This window comes from Sciurus vulgaris (assembly GCF_902686455.1).
Source record: "Sciurus vulgaris genome assembly, chromosome: X".
NCBI lineage: Eukaryota > Metazoa > Chordata > Mammalia > Rodentia > Sciuridae > Sciurus > Sciurus vulgaris.
Window position 1 is genome coordinate 19,542,750 of NC_136471.1, and position 15,320 is coordinate 19,558,069.

The following is a 15,320-nucleotide window of genomic DNA, read 5'->3' on the forward strand; positions in this document are numbered from 1 at the left end:
GACTCTGTCTCAAAATAAAATTCAAAAGAGCTGGGGATGTAGCTCAGTGGTAGAGCACCCCTGGATTCAATCTCAAGTACCACAAAATAAATGAATAAATAAATGATGGAGGAAAAAGAGAGACAGAGATTAGTAGCAAGAAAACAAAATGGGAGATAGAAAGGTAAATGGGTGTAATAAAAAATTAGAGATGGAAAGAAATGAAAAGTAAAAGAGAAAGAAACAAAATCAGAGCATCATCTAGGCTAACCTAATTTTATTGAGGGGGAAACTGAGGCCTGGAGAGGTGAACTGACTTGACCAAAGTTTTGCTGCCAGTTAATGCTTGAACTAAGTCTAGAGGCCACATCTCCAGACTCCCAGGTCCTGGATACATCCATCATAGCACAGGCAGCCTACATTCCAGACTTTCTGGGCACATCTAGGCATCATAATTTAATCAGGTCTGAAGTTGTGATGTATCTGAATTTAGAGGCCAAAGCAGAAAGCCATAAACCCCACCAGACCAGGTCCAGACATTGAGAGAAAGCACAACAGGAATCAGAAGCTTCAAGTCCAGGGGATGCTTAAGAATGAGGAATGCTCGGAAGGGGCTTGCCAGAGACATCGGATCTGAACACAGTCCGTGAAACTTCAGTGAATTTTCTTAGCTACAAGGAGGAAGCTAAACCACAGACTGGAGAGCTGTTCCTCCTGAGAGCATATCTGTACATGCACTAACAGTTCCAGAGGCAGAAATCGGAAAATGCCAGAGGTTCCTGGGGAATCAGAGGTAAGGTGGGATAAGTCTCCCCTATTCCAAGTCAACCTTTGGTGCATCCTGGGTTGGGCTCTCCATTCTAGCCACTCTGGACTAAGAAAGATCCAGGCTAATTTCAGGTTTGCCTTCTTGTCAGGGCCCTTCCAGCCTGATGACTCCAGAAAGTACTTTGTGATGGACCTAAAGTACTTGGCAATTAACTAAAAAAGTCCAGCCTAACCTGTCCCCCTCCTGCAGATTGAATTATTTTTGAATGAACTTTGCTAGGACTGGATATAATTAGACACTGAATCAAAAGTTCCTGAAGCCTGCCATATGCCTTCATGTGTAGAATATGCTTTTGATCCACAAATCTGATATAGAAAAGCTGCTTTAGTGAAATCACTTAAAAAGACTTCTTTTTGGGGGGCCTTTATCTTCTTCAGGTGTAAATCTGGATTCAATTCCCACAGAGCCTCATCAAACAATATAAACAAGTTTCCTTACTCTCTTATTGTTCTGGTCTAAGAACCGTTTGGGTCTTCCTTTCGTTCAGTCCCAACACCTCAGCTTCAAGTCAGATGATCTTGGGAAGCTATTATGAATGTCTGCTTGAAGGACACCTGACAAAGAGAAAGCGCTATCAATACGTACTGAAACCTCATTGTCTGGAGGAGTGAATGCACACTGGGAAATAACCTGCCATCGTTTTCAAGTTGAAATTGGTTTTCTTATGGAATTTGTTAGGTCTTATGTGTGTGAAGAAAATGTACTTTTCTTGTATGAACCCAACAGTTTGCCACCAATTGGTCAAAAGTCTCCATGAGTTTAAAAACTGAAACTGTCTCATCCCAAAATACTTGCAAAAGCAAAAGCATGTATTTCCTCAATTTTACCTTCTTTTTTTTCAAATTAAATTTGTTTTTAGTCCAATTGACTCCAAGATTAAAAACATGCAGTACATATATTTTAGGGCTATCAATGATTTATCATGATTTCAGGCCTCTGAAATTTGTCCTTATAAATGATTGCAAGTGCAAAAACAGGTGAAAAAATAGGTACTGAAATGTCCTAGTTGATGGAAGTAGCTGAGCACAAGTGTAGTATGGTGTCTAACTCATAATAAATTATCAATAAATATTTGCCGAGTGAGCTCTCAGGCTTCTTTGATATATATTAGCTCAATGTCATTTTGCTAAAGCCCAAAGAGAGGATGTCACTTGTTTAGGATCACATAGCTGGTCAGTGACAAAGTCTCCACTAAGTTGTGGGTTGTTCGTGCATCAAGGAACTTAAAAGTGTTATAAGAGGGACTGGGGTAGAGCGCTTGCCTAGCACATGTGAGGCACTGGGTTCAATCCTCAGCACCACATAAAAATAGAGAAATAAAATAAAGATATTGTGTCCATCTGCAACTAAAAGAAAGTACTATAAAATTCTTCCAAATAATTGTCTCCTAGAATTGCCAAAGTGATCTCTTTATGGGGCACAATACTGCCTCCATAATCCCAGTTATTCAGGAGGTTGAGGCAGGAAGATCAGATCCCTTGAGGCCAGGGTGGGCAACAATAGCAAGACCTCCTCTGTAAAATGTAAAAGTAAATAAATGTGATCTAACAACAGAGGAAGGAAGTCAGGGAGAAGGGAGGAGGGAGGAGAAAGGGGAAGTACTGGGGAAGAAAATCAATCAAATTATGCTATGTTCATATATGAATATATCACAATGAATCCCACTTTGATGTATAATTATAATGCATCAATTTAAAATAAGTAAATAGAAAGGAGACCAATAGGGTAGAGAGAGGGAATGACAGGGAGGGAAGGGGGAAGTACTGGGAACTGAAATGGAACGAATTATACTCCATAAATATATGATCATCTCAAAATGAACCCCCACCATCATGCAAAATTATAATGCATTAATAAAAACATAATAAAAAGTGATCTCCCAATCGCTTTCACATGAAAAAACGTGATTTCCTTGGACCTGATCTCCAATGATAAACAGAAACTTACGTGCTCAGCACTGCTGCTCACTGGTTTAAGGCCACAGAAGCAGCCAACGCATCCTGGTTCCTTCGTCAGTACTCCACGTGACACCATTTCCACTCACCTTGGCCATCTCCCTCCTGTGGATTCATGGAACTCCCTCCAAAAGATTCCCAGGGTAGGTTCCAATTTCTGGGGAGAACTGCCCTTACCAGTGCAGGGACACTATGGGCTCCTTCTTCAGAATGTTAATAGAACATGTTAGCTCTTTTAGCCAGTGACATGGCACTGTCCACCCTTATTTAACTTGTGGTCAGCTCAAACTATCAAGGTCTTTTTCACACAAACTGTCATACCATGTCTCCCTCATCTGTTCTTTGTACAACTGAATATTTGTAAGCTATGCAGATCACTTTGTGTTCGGCTCACTGAAGTAAAATGCCATCAAATTCTTGTAAGCCAGAAAGCCAAGATCTAATTGTTGGCCCTTGAATTAAATATTCTTCCTCATTGACATTTTTCTTATCTGATGTAGTTTTATCCAGACAAAAATTCAATAGGGATCATTTCTATAAACTGCTGGAGCTTAATGATTTAAAAGATAGCATGGGTGTGTTGGAGAGAGTTGCAGACCAGGCACTAAGTGTTTTATATATATATATATATATATATATATATATATATATATATATATATATATATATATATATACACACGCTCACTCCCTCTGATAGAATGAGTATTGTTATCCCTTGTTTATGGACTAGGAAACTGAGGCTTCAGAGATTCCGGTGTTATTAAGAGGTAGAGCCAGGATTTGAACCTAGTTCTACCTAACCCCAAAGGCCATGCTCTTTGCTTCACACTAGTGTTCTTAACCTTGGCTGCACATTAGAATCACCTAGGGAGCTTTAAAACCTCCAGTGCCCAGGTTCCATCTCAGGCCAATCAGAGAAGAGTCCCTGGAGGTGAGATCTGGGTACGAGTAGGTTTTAAAAGCTCCCCAGGTAATTCTAATATATAGCAGTAAAACTGCTTCTTTATACTGTGCTATTTCCTAGGTACATTAGTCTGGCCTGGATGTGAATGCAACTATTAGACTCTCCATATTTTTAGCACTGGTTGCTTTGAAAAGGGAAGCTGAAGGTATTTAAGGCACTAACATCAAACAAACAGTGACAGAGCGACCTCAGCCTCCTGCTCCCTGTTCTGATGGGGAAGGTGAGGGCACCCAGCTCCACTCCATTCCAAATTCTACCCCTGGAAGCTTCCAGAAGTCCATTTTCCTGAATCCTGCACTTTCCTCTTGGTTATCTTTCCTCCTGATTATCTTCACTTCTAAAACACAGACCTGGCCTATATATATGCCGAGTGAACAGGCTATACAGGTGGGCCCTAAACATTCTTGTGTTCCTTTGATTTATTATGACAAAAGTTTTGGGACTTGGTCCTTCTGAAAAGTGATGGTATCTGAGAAGTTGGCTTGGAGAATTGAGATTCCGCCTAAGTTCCTTCCTCTGTTCCTCTGGCTGGTCCTTATATGGGAGAGTTCCTTGTAAAATGTTTTAAAAATTAGGAACGGACATGACGCAACTGAGAAAATAATTTGTGTATTAGCAGGAGGTGCAAATCCCTGAAGAGCCCATTGAAAAAATACGAAACTCCTAGTCAATGGGAAGTTGTAAAACCTAGCACTGTGAGAACAAAGGGCCCCAGCCATATGGAATAGCTTATCAGAGGCAGGGCGATGGAGCCCGCGTGAGAACAGCACAGGCTCCAGAGAGAGACACCTAGATCTATTCAGGGAGAAGTCAGGAAGTGTTGGGGATGGTGAAAAAGCTGAAAGATGGGACTCAAGTCAATCCCCCAAAGATGGGAAAGTTAGGCTAAATGACTTCTTCCTGTCCTTTATATGCTTTCTATTTTTCCTGGTGGCAGGCGGAGGGCACTCTGGGTACTTTGCTTATTGCCCATGACTCCCTGTCCTTTCTCCAAGGTTGGAGTGGATTCCTTTGTCTACAAATCTTAGATGTGTGCTTCCCCCCTTCCAAGCAGTAAGGGCTCTGTGAATGAAAGTATAACACTTAGAATCCATTTATGGGGGCTGGGGTTGTGGCTCAGTGCTACAGCACTTGCCTAGCACATGTGAGGCACTGAGTTCGATCCTCAGCACTGCATATAAATAAATAACCATCGACAACTAAAAAATATATTTAAAAGGAAACCATCCATGATCTTAGCATTAGAAAGAGTCTCCAAGATTCTCCTCATAGATTTTCTCAGGGCCTAGATGGTAATAATCACTGAGTAAACAACTTTGCTGGGCCTTTTCCACACACAGGTCAAGTGCTGAGGAGGGTAAAGAGCGGCTGATACCTAACATAGGCTATAAATGCACATGTTCCCTTGGACTATGGGAGAAAAACGGAACCAAAAGGTTTCCTTCCTTTCTTCCTTCCTCTTTCTTTTGGCCTTGAAGGAGTCAGGTAATCTAATCCCCACAGATCTCTATTCTCATTTTGTGCAGGCACACCCACCTAAGAGTCTTGGAAGATAAAATAATGTGTCATCACACTGAAAATGTTTCCTCACATGGAACTCATCTCACGCTTCTTTCTAGCATTGGAGCCATGCGACATTTCCATGGGAAGAAAGTCTCAAAATAGCAAGTAATAAATAGAGCCAGGGAGCCTGGTGCAGCTCTGCCCTGTGCCAGCCCTCAGCCCTGCTCCCCTCAGAGGGAAGCCGATGTTTTCCATGCCCATGCACTTGAGCCATACTACAGATAATTGATGGCAGGTGTCACACTCTGTAATAAACCTGAAGTTAAAAAAGGGGGGGGGGGAACTCAGGGGTTGATCATGGTGTAGTGGCACGCATCTGTAATCCCAGTGGCTTGGGAGGCTGAGGCGGGAGAATGGCAAGTTCAAAGCCAGCCTCAGCAACTTAGTGAAGACCTAAACAACTTAGTGAGACCCTGTCTCAAAAGAAAAAATTAAAGGGACTGGGGATGTGGTTCAGTGGTTAAGTGCTCCTGAGTTCAATCCCCAGTACTGAGAGAGAGAGAGAGAGAGAGAGAGAAAAAAAAACTTAAGATTTGATTGCTCAAGGAGTACTGTTGGCTGGCATGCACAGAGAAGCCCTGCACATGGGACAGGATCATTAAAGCCTAAGTGCCCTTGGATGGGCAAGAAAGGTGAGAGGCAGAGCAGAAGGGGCCCCAGGAACTGTTACATCAGGGAGGCTCCATCTAGGAGTGACTGGGCTGAGGCAACTGCAATGTTTATTCAGCTTACAGCTTTCGTTTTTCCTAAGTGATTTAAATGAGTTAAAGAAAAAAATCATTCTACTGGATTGAGTCCATCACTAAATATTTGGGACACACGCTGAAAGGTTAGAAGCAAACTCCTGCAAAGAAATGATTGCTGGAATGAGGGAGTTGGCTACCAGAGGAGGCCTGGGATGAAAGCCAACAATGACCCCAGAGAGAATGGAGAGCAGTGAAATGGTCCATGAAGTTTCTTGGCATTTTCAAACACTCCTGGAAAGAGAGAAGCTCATCAGCTTCACTGAAGAATCTCCAAACAAATAACTCAATGGTCTCTGTGTTTCCCAGCCTCAGAACTGGGTTGGAAAATGTGACTGAAAGTTGGAAAACGAACATTTCAGGTCTTATGTCTGGGGTTTTCTACTACAGTTTGGGATGTTTTTGAAACATTTGCCACAATGTTCAAGGTTATTCAAGTACCAGGCATTTCCCAAGGAGGATGGTGTTTCTCAGCTCTTCGTGGACCTACATTCTCCCTCCACCCACACAGTTGTATAGGAATAGATTTGAGTCAGTTAGTATATTTGCCCCCAAAATAAACAAAACCAGCTGGGCAAAGTGGGACATGCCTATAATCACAGCTACTCGGGAGGCAGAGGCAGGAGGATCACAAGTTCGAAGCCAGCCTCTGCAACTCCGCGAGGCCCAGTCTCAAAATAAAAATTAAAAACAGCTGGGGATGTAGCTCAGTAGTAGAGTATCTAGCATATGAAAGGCCCCAGGTGCCATCCCCAGCACTGAAAATAAAACAAAAATCCTATAAGTAATATCAAATTAGGCATGACTGATTATTCAGCAGGACCTTCACAAGGAAAAGACTGGAAGTGAAAGAAGAAAAGAGACAAGTATGGACTGAAGATGTAGCTCAGTGGCAGAGTGCTTGCTTAGCATGTGCAAGATCCTGGCTTTCATCCCCAGCACAAGAAAGAAAAGAAAGACAGAGGGAGGGAGGGAGGGAGGGGTGGGGTGGGGAGGAGGAGGGAGGGGAGAAAAAAAAGGACAGAAAGAATAGAAAAGAAAGAAAGGCAAGGGACAAGTACAGTCAGCATCAATTAGATTAAATTTACCCCAAAGCTAGAAAAAGGGTCAAAATCTTGGGCCACTCCATCACTCCATTACAGAAAACCTAGCATTCAACTGGGGCCCCAGAGTGGCAGGCCAGCAGGAGAAAGAGATAAGAAGGGGCTGTGGGAATTTTCCTCCTCCAGTCATCAATCAGGGGCCCGAGTGCTGACCCAGGCAGGACCCAGTTCTAGAAGCCAAGACCATGAGCCCATGGAATAGGTTGGGGCTGGTACAAAAAGGGGAACCAGGAAGTAGAACCAGGGCAAAACTGGACCCCCATTGCAAGTCAGAGTAGAGGTCAGAAGGTAAATGGAGAGCAAAGCTGAAGAGACTCTGAACAGACTGGTGCCTCTAGACAAGGCTCTGCTTCCCGAGTCCCTACCCATGTCTGTGGATAAAATAGCATTGTGCAGATAAAAATCTGGTTAGGACGTCACATCACCAACATATATTACATATAATACATATTGAAGGGAGTATTCTATTCCTGCCCACCAGAATGAAATCGCAATTTACTTTGGTTTGGGAGAGAGCAGAACCCCAAAATCATCTAAAACAAGATTAAGAGTGGAGGGGCAGGCACAAGGCCTACTCACCAGCATTCCATACCACAGAGTGAGACATTACACCAGGGTCATTTTTATGGCAAGAGACTCATGCCATACCTTTAATCCTGAAGGAGCAAGATGAAACACCCTTCAATTTCTGTTCCAAATCCATGCTTAAAATTTACTCTAAATGTTTTATGATAAGGGATACAGAGTCTTACTTAGTGCGTTTCTAAGGATTTCTTCTACTGAAGCAATTTGTAAATGTTGCAGAGCTTTAGAAGAATAGGCTTTAGTGAAGAAAATAAATTGTGTTTTTAAGTCCCAAGTAGCACCATGCTAGCAGATACCAATGGAAATTATCTGATGGGACGGGAAAGTTGCATGAATCTTCCAGTACCACTAAGAGTTTGCTACTTGAGATAGGGAAACCACCAGACACAGGGCTTTGGGGTTTCATCTTCAAACCCTTTAGGGAACAAAATGGTCCACTTTGTGGTTCCACTGTGTGTTAACAAAAGTGTGAACTGGAGAATGACTCAGGAAGCTGAGAGAGCATGCGCAAGGCACTATGTTCCACCCTCTCTAGATCAGTGTCCTGCTATGGAAATTGAGAGAATTGGACTAGAACAGGGCTCAGCAAAACTTTTTCTGTGAAGGGCCAGATAGTAAATAAGGTAGGTGATGCAAACCACAAATGGCCTCTAGAATATTTTTCTTTCTTCTCACTTTTAATGACCTTCTTGAGATATAATTTGCATATCATACAATTCACCAATTGAAAGGGTACACTTCATTGTTTTTTTCTGTATACTTACCATGTTGTAAAAGCTTCCCCACAAGCAGTTTTAGATATTCATCATCACACACCAAACAAGAAAGCAAACCTGTACCTCTTTTCTCCTATCACCTGCCCCAGCCCTAGGCAACCACTAATCTACTTCCTTTGTCTATATAATTGCCTAGTCTGTTCACTTCATATAAATGCAATCAGAAAATATATGATGTTTTGCAAATGGCTTCTCATTTAGCATGTTTTCAAGGTTTATCCATGTGGTAACATGGATCAATCCTTCATTCATTTTTATGACTGATTAATACTCCATTAGTCAGTCATAAAAAAATGGATATACCATTTTTATTGCCAATTTATCAGTTGGTGGACATTTGAGGTAGTATGGATAACATTGCTATGAATATTTGTATACAAACTTGTCTGTTGTTTTATGTGCTTAGTTCTCTCAGGGATACATCTAGAAATGGAAGACTCTGTTATATGGTCACACTACGTTTAATCTTTTGAGCAACTATCAAACTATTTTCCAAAAGTGAATGCACCATGTTTCCATTCTGAGTGCTCTAATTTATCTACCTTCTCACCAGTACTTGTAATCATCTATCCTTTTATTATAGCCACCCGTAGTGAGTGTGAAGTAGTATCTCACTGTGGTTTTGATTTGCATACTCCTAATAAGTCACGATGTTGAGCATCTTTCCATGTGTTTAAGGGTCATTTATTTATTTTCTTTGGAGAAATGTCTACTCTAATCCTTTTGCCCACTTAAAAATTGAATTTTCTTTTTATTGTTGAATCATAAATTTTTATATACTCTGGATACAAATCCCATATCAAATGTATGATTTGCTAATAAATGGGCAAATGAACTAAACAGACACTTCTCAAAAGAAGAAATACAGATGACCAATAAATATATGAAAAAAAAATGCTCAGCATCATTTGTAATCAGGAAAATGCAATACAAAACCACATTGAGATTTCATCTCACTTCAATAAGAATGGTAGCCATCAAGAATACAAATAATAATAAATGCTGGTGAGGATGTGGAGAAAAAGAAATACTTATACACTGTTGGTGGGTTTGTTAATTTGTAACCACTATGGAAATCAATATGAGGGTTCTTCAAAAGACTAGGAATAAAATCACTATATGATGCAGCTATACCACTCCTTGATATTTATCCAAAAGAATTGCCAGGCACGGTGGTGCATGCCTATAATCCCAGCAGCTTGGGAGGCTGAGGCAGGAGGATCATGAGATCAAGGCCAGCCTCACAACCCTGAGGCACTAAGCAATTCTGTAAGACCCTGCCTCAAAATAAAATACAAAATAGGGTTGGGGATGTGGAACAGTGATTAAGTGCCTCTGAGTTCAATCCCTGGTACCCACTCCCCACAAAAAAAGATATTTATCCCAAATAACTAAAGTCAGCATACTATAACATATAGTCAGCATGTATAGTCATGCATACATAACAATATTTATGGCAGCTCAATTCACAATAGTCAATTTCTAGAACCAGTCTAGGTGTCCATCAACAATGAATGGATAAAGAAAAAGAGTGTATATGTGCACAATAGAATTTTATTTAGTCATAAAGAAAAATGAAATTGTCATTTGCAGGAAAATGGGTAGAACTGGAGAACACTACATTCAGCAAAATAAGCAGACTCAAAAAGTTTGGGGTAGCTGAGCACAGTGTTGCATGCCTGTAATCCCAGGGGCTCGGGAGACTGAGGCAGGAGGATCTCGAGTTCAAAGCCAGCCTCAGCAACTTAGCAAGGCCCTGTCTCTAAATAAAAAAATAAAAGGACTGGTAATGTTGCTCAGTGGTTAGGTGCCCCTGGGTTCAATCCCCAGTAACAAACAAACGAACAAGCAAAGAGGTAAGGGTTATGTGTTCTCTCATATTTGGAAGCTGGAGAGGGAAAAAAGAGGGAAAAAGGAAAAAAGTGGGGAAATTTCATAAAAATAGACCTGTGGAGTAAAGGAAGGAGATAAGTGGGAGGGAAGAGGGGAGGAAAAGGGAGGCACTGAGGAATGAAATTGACCAAATTATGTTATGTGCATGGACAAATGTCACAATGAATCCCGCTATTATGTAGAATTATAATGCACCAGTAAAAACAATTTTAAAAACATGATTTGCAAGTACTTTTTACCATTGTTTGCATTTTTAAAAATCCTTTAGAAGCCATGCACGATGGTGCATGCCTATAGTTCCAGCCATTTGGAAGGCTGAGACAAGGGAATCATTTTAGCTCAGGAGATTGAGGCAAACCTGAACAATATGTGAGACCCTGTGTCAAAAGAAAAGTAAGAGAGAAAGAAGAAAGAAAGAAACAAAGGAAGGAAGAAAGGAAGGAAGGAAGGAAGGAAGAAAGGAAGGAAGGAAGGAAGGAAGGGAGGGAGGGAGGGAGGAAGGAAGGAAGGAAGGAAGGAAGGAAGGAAGGGAGGGAGGGAAGGAGGGAGGGAGGGAGGAAGGAAGGGAGGGAGGGAAGGAGGGAGGGAGGGAGGAAAATCCTGTAAGAACCTAAAGATCATTCTTAGGCCTATAAGACCTGACCACTGGCTAGATTTGCCCATAGAGTCCTGATCTAAATCGTGGTTCTTGATCTGAATTGTGGGTTTTAAGCTTTTGTTTTAAGGTCCTAATGAACGTCTCTTGTTTTATCTCCCTAGAAACCACTTTTTCTGGTATGAAAACCTGGATTTTCTCTGGGGGAGTGCCCCCCTCCCCAATTTCATGCTGTTTTGGTGGGACTCTCTGTGAAGATTTCTTATCCTTCTCTAGATCAGAAGTGAACAACTGAGCTAAGCCAGTCTCTCTCCAGAAAAGTGCCAAGCAAGTAAAGTGACAAAGGAGGGAAGACCAGTTGGAACTGACTTGTCCCAGTAGAACTGGCCTGGTAAGCCTGTCCCTGAGTTCCCACAACTGATATCTCCAGAGTTGCCTTGTTCCTGTTCCTTCTGGAACCTTTTAGGTTAGCTTTTCTTTCAACTACTCCCATTTCCTCCTAACAAACTCTATCAACTGTTATTTTTGCTCTTTATCCAAAGTCAATCTCTATTGCTAGCACTTAAAAGATATAGCCATCAACCCTTTCTCCAAGCCACATCATGCACAAAGCCCCAGTTTCTAAAACTAATGAAAGTTGTATCACTCTGGTTGAATAGGGGTGGGAGCCCAAATACTTGCCTGCTACCCCCCTCCCACTGTGACCCCTGAGGCATCTCTATGCCACTGTGGAACAGTTTAAAATTTCTGGGCAAGATTCCCCTTAAATTGAGTTGCAACTTGGGCATATTAACATTTAATGAGTCTAAGGCATGATAGTGCATGCCTATTGTCCCAGTGGCTCAGGAGGCTGAGGCAAGAGGATTGCGAGTTCAAAGCCAGCCTCAACAACTCAGCGAGACCCTGTTTAAAAATAAAATCTAAAAGAGGGCTGGAAATGTGATTCAGTGGTTAAGTGCCCCTGAGTTCAATCCCTGGTACAAAAGAAAAATAAAAGATTTAATGAATCTAAGAAGTGTGAGAGGTAAGACATTGGAAAACAAGAAAAGTGTTTGGATTCATCAGTTGTACTAATGGATCTCATAAGAGAGGATAAAATCAATAATGCAGAAGAAAATCACAGGGCTTTTAAACAAAACCAAGCTGATGAAGGAGGAAACTGAACAAGTTGGATTTTAATCTAAAAGCAAGTACGTAAAAGCATAAGTTAAAGGTTTCTCTTTAGAGAAAAATAAAGGAAAAAAAGAAGTAATCCAAAGAAGTAAGTACTTCTTAGTGGAAGGAAGTACCAAACAATCACCCAAGTTTGATTTTCTCTTTACTAATTGTTCTATGGAAGCATAATTCATTGCCAGAAATAAAACTTCACATCTGCAGCTGATTGATTTTTGATAATGGTGCCAAGAATGATCCCTTCAACAAGTGGCACTGGGAAACTGGATATCCACATGCAAAAGAATGAAGTTGGACCCTTATCTTACATCATACACAAAATTAAACTCGAATGGATCAAATATCTAAATTTAATAGCTAAAACAATAAAACTCTTAGAAGAAAACATAGGGGAAATCTGCAAAACCTTGGAATAACAATGGTTTCTTGAAAATGACACCAAAAGTACAGACCGCAGAAGAAAAAAATAGATATACTGACCTTTATCAAAATTTAAAACTTTATGTATTAAAGGATGCTGTCAATAGAGTGAATAAACAATCAACAGATGGGAGAAAATATTTCACAATCGTATTTCTGATAAGGGTGTAATGTTCAGTATATAGAAAGAATTCCTAAAGCTCAATAACAAGAAGACAAACAACCCAATTAAAATGGGCTAAGGACTTTAGTCTATATTTCCCTAAACAAGATATACAAGTAGCTTATAAATGCATGAAAAGATGTTCAACATCACATGAGACATCAAGGAAATGCAAATCCAAACCAAAAAAAGATACCACATCACACCCACGAGGATGACTATGATGTTTGAAAGCAAAAATAATACATATTGCCAGGCACGGTGGCACACCTATAATCCCAGAGGCTTGGGAGGCTGAGGCAGGAGGATCACAAGTTCAAAGCCAGCCTCAGCAACTTAGTGAGGCCCTAAGCAACTCAGGGAGACCCTGTCTCTAAATAAAATATAAAAAGGGCTGGGGATGTGGCTCAGTGTTTAAGCATCCCTGGGTTCAATCCCTGGTACCAAAAAAATAATAACTATTGGCAAGGATACAGAGAAATTATAACCTTAACACATTGCTGATGGGAAAGTAAAATGGTGCAGTTTCTACGGAAAATGGTTTGGTGGCTCCTCAAATGTTAGACATAGAGTTCCCATATGATCCAGCAATTCCACTGCCAGGATTATATCCCAAAGATTTGAAAACAGGGGCTTAAACACATATTGGTATGTCAACACTAATAGGAACTTTATTTTAAACAGCCAAAATATGGGAACAATGCAAATGTTCACCAACAGATGAATGAAGAACCAAAATGTGGTATATGCATACAATGGGACACTATGTGACCTTAATAAGGAAGGAAGTTCAATTTTATTCTTATTTTTTATTTTATTTATTTATTTATTTGGTACCAGGGATTGAACCCAGGGGCACTTTACCACTGATTCATATCCCCAGACCTTTTTTATTTTTAACTTTGAGACAGGGTCTCACTCAGGGCCTTGCTATATTGCAGAGGCTGGCTTTGAACTTGTGATCCTCCTGCCTCAGCCTCCAGAGTCATTGGGATTATAGGCATGTGCCACCATTTCTGGCAGGAATGAAGTTCTAATACATGCAACAACATGGATGAGCCTTGAAATTATTATGCTGAATGTAGTAAACCAGATGCCAAAAGTCACATATTATATGATTCTATTTATATGAAATATCTAGAATAGGCAAATTCATAGAGAGAGAAAAGTAAATTGGAGGTTACCAGGGACCAAAGAAGCTAGGAATAGAATTATTGCTTAATAGGTAGAGTTTCTGTTTGGGGTGACGAAATATTTTGGGAAATGATAATTGTGATTGTTGTACAACATTGTAAATGAATTTAACACCACTGAATTGTACACTTAAAATGAAAATATTTATGTTATGTATTTTATCACACTAAAAATAGGAGGAGAAAAAGGAGAAGGAGGGCAGGAGAGGAAGAAGAGGAAGTGGAGGAGACTCATCTTTAATCCACACACAGTGAATGGAACGGTGAAGAGGATTTGCGGGGTTAATGAGCAAGTCTCTGGGTCAACTGGATTAAGAATTTCTGAACAAAGAAAAGAGGAAGGTGATGCTAATTATAAGTACATTTCAGGAAAATAAGAATTCCATCCACAGAAGGAGAGAGCTGAAGACTCATGGCCTGTCTGGGACCCCTGCTGACCAATCTAGAAGAAATACTTCAAGTACAACAAAACCAGCATGGGGTTCCTCAAGTGCTCCCTGGCTCTGTCTCTGGAGGCTTTACCCTACATTCTTTTAACAGAGGGGCACTGTAAAGCTTAAAAGGTAAAACTACCATTAAGCTGAAACAAGACTCGTGAGGCCAGAGCAGTAAAGGCAACTAAGAGATCTCAGTAACCCTCTCTTTCCTGATCTCAGGAGCAGCACAGGAAAGCATAGGCAGGAGATACAGTGACACCACAGAACTGCTGAGGGAACCAAATTCCATGGACACTCAGGAGGAATCTGAGCCACTCATATCCTATGGGAAAGTGAGAAGCCCAGGGGCGGACTTCCAGGTATAAGATAGAATGAAAAATCTGACATGGTGGCAGGCACCTGTGATCCCAGCTACTCAGGAGCTTGAGGCAAGAGGATCACTTGAGCCTAGGAGTTCAAGACTAGCCTCTGCAATATACCCAGACCCCTGTCTCAAAAAAGAAAAGGTCTGGGTGAAGCTCAGAGCCACATGCCATATGTCCTAAGTATGGATTGAATCTCTATAATGATTAAACCAGCACCAATACAGAAGTATTTTTAAGACCTTGTTTGACACCTGGTTACCTCTCAGGCCTTGAACTACCCTGTGATCTAAGATGGCCTGCACAAAGAAGAATTATGGTTAAATATTTACTTTAAAGCATTTATTTTGATTTGTTTCTCAGTGGAAACATACATCTTTACATTGGTCTCATGAGGCTACGTGAATCAGTTGGGTACCTACCTGTTCTTCTTCCAGTCCTCTCAGTCCCACTATCAGCCAGAGTTCATCACTTAGCTACTCATACCTGCCTGGGCTAGGCTGTCCACATGCTGTGAGTGGTTCTCCTAACAGCAGTAGTATAGCAAACTTGGGGACAAAGTAACCACTTGATCTAAATCCTCTA